This window comes from Solanum pennellii, chromosome 4, assembly GCF_001406875.1.
Source record: "Solanum pennellii chromosome 4, SPENNV200".
NCBI lineage: Eukaryota > Viridiplantae > Streptophyta > Magnoliopsida > Solanales > Solanaceae > Solanum > Solanum pennellii.
Window position 1 is genome coordinate 63,864,489 of NC_028640.1, and position 2,992 is coordinate 63,867,480.

Here is a 2,992-nt window from a genome sequence, read left to right on the forward strand (position 1 = left end):
ATTTAAGTGAAAATCATGCATATCTTTAACATATAAGGTGCCCAGCTTCCCTAGTAAGGGGCTCGGCAAAATAATCATCATGTCATCTCCGTCATCATCATCATCATAACCATCCTCATCACCAATCATATATATAATAATACATACCCGACCCTCTAGTGAGGGACTCGGTGACATATGCAAGAAACTCCGCACGAACATTTACCCGGCCCGGGACTCGGTGAAATGATAAATGACTCTATGCACGAGCAGAATATTATGAGCAACCATATGCAATTAAAATCATTTCTTATAACTCAATAGAACAATCAACGTGAACCAGCAAGGAGTATTACCAAAGATTAATGTTTTATCAAGATTATGAACCTTTAATACGATATGGAAACGTAAAATCTCAATGACTCTAAGAAGCACTACCATAGATATGAGAGATCATCATAGCCTTAGACATAGCCGATATATAGAGGAATAATTGTGGAAGCAAGAATATACGTCACCTAGACGCTCTAGAGGTAAGTATCAAACCTGTCCGTTATTCGCTTATTTTTAAAAGTCATGCCAAACAAAGAAAGAAGGGACAGCGTTACATACCGTATAGTTGAGCCGCACGTCCAATATTTACTGATCAAGCTATTTATCTATAACAAGCAACAATCGTGCCGCAATTATATAAACGTCGCGCTTTACTATCTTGTAAGCTAGCTAAAAATCTAACGAAAATCCAGCAGCACTTCCCCTATTTTCCTTACTTCGTCCCAATCCGACAACAACCCAAATTATCCACAGCAATACCAATAACACATATAACCCAACAAATCATATTAAATAGCCCCCTCCCCAAAACAGTTCCGTCTCGGCAACCATAGCAGCGAAGCAACGACACACCGAGCGATAACTCATTTTATAATTCGCAACACATCTACCTTATCGTATTCATCCTTTGGAGTATATACTCATAATCACATTTGACATATACAACGCCAAATCAGAATTTTCCCGCAGTTTGCTTTAATCAAAACAGCCCAAGCACCAACACGACACCACTAATAATCCAATTATGGTTTCCATTCATACTTAGCACATTCAATAACTAAAACAAACTTCCTAAGCTACTGGTCACGCCCCTTTATTAATATTAATGGGTAATGAACAAGGTATTCTAAAGAATTAACACACCAAGCAAGGAGATTACTAACCAAATTATTTGCATCTGCTGGCCAAGAGTTGCAGGGTTGGTTTATCCATTTCCATGGCTGCCTAAGCCAAGTGGTGAAGAAGATGATATGCAGCACTTTATTTATTATGGAGTGGATTTCTCCACCTCATTTATAATATGAAGTGGAGGCAGCCCCCCTCTACACGTGTCCACTAAGTCCAGCTCCCAATCTGATCCCTCTTTAATTTTTGCCTTGAGTGGTGGGGCCCACTGGATTAAATTATCCTAATCAGCCACTAATTATAAGTGTTGGGGCCCACTGGATTTAATTAATCCTAATCAGCCACTAATTATAAATGGCGGGGCCCACTAGATTTAATTAATCCTAATCAGCCACTAATTAATCTCTCACTTAAAGTTAATGGCACTTACATTAGCCAAATCATATTTAATATCACATTTGGATTTAACATCCTTGCCTAATATTTTTTTAATCACTTGGAACTTAAAATAAAATCTCATTCCCCGGACTTACGTCTACTACATCATGACGCGCACTACGTATAAAAATAATACGAGGCATAACAATATCCATCCTTAAGTTGAATTTGTCCACATTCTTCCTTGGTTCCACATTCATGTAAACGTTGTCTATGATTTGGTGAGTATTTGGCTATCATATAGAGTTCAAATCTCTTGGCTGAAAGATATATATCTTCACTTCGTATGTTCTTCAATTTGAGATGTCAAAAATGCGTACAGAGTCATAGAAGAAGTATTATGTTGGTGTCACATTTGCTTCCCACGTCATGGTCATTATCGTTAGTCCATATTTGTATGTCTTCTACTACTGGTTCATAGTTCCAAATCTCAACACTGATTATGACCACCAAAACATCAACCCAAATGAGTTATTATCAACAAAAGAAAAATCTCAAAAGAGTTATGATTATCCAAACTACACTGTCTCAAAAGAGTTATGAACTGATAAACAACAATCTCAAATATGAAAAAATCTAATTGAAGAAATTTGTATAATTATAGGTGGAAGACCAGGGGCAAAGCCTAGCATGGGTCGATCTCAATTGGTATAGCAGGGTGGCAGCTCAGGGCGAAAGCCTAGCATGGGCCGATATTGATTGACATAAGAGGGTGGTAGCTCAGGGGCGAAAGCCTAGCATGGGCCGATCCAAATTGTGTAATTATGAGGATCGCATCCAGGGGGTTAATACGCCCAGCATGGGTCATCCTCTTCTACCACTGATCTGCTGGTCACTTGTATCACATGCCCTATAAAGATTATAACATACAGAAAAGTAAAGAAAAGAATGTAACTTATTTGATCCCATAAGAGTAAGCAAAGGTGGTCTTCTCTCCTAATTTATGCACTCATATATTGCTATTTGATTTAATTTGAGCTCTCTTATTACATATGTTATTGTCTTACATATTTAGTACATTTTTTACGTACTGACGTCCCTCGGGGGGGACGCTGCATTTCATGCCGCAGGCACAGGTGCTCCAGCTAGTAGACCTCCTCAGTAGGAGCACACGAAAGTCTGCTACTTTTGGGTGAGTGCCAAGTCTTGTATATAACTTTTGGACTTACTTATGTTGTTTTGTATCGATGAATCCTAGGTGAACTTGCCAATGGTTATAGTTATATGCACAGTAAGAACAAGTTGCACGTTGGTTCTCTCGGGCCTTTAGGGCATCGGGTGCCTGTCTGTCTTAATGAGTTTTGAGGCGTGACAAAAAGTGATCGTGTTTTTCACAGAATTTTTCATTACTCATGTCAGCATTCTCAAATGTGACGGCCTTATTATGTATATGCTA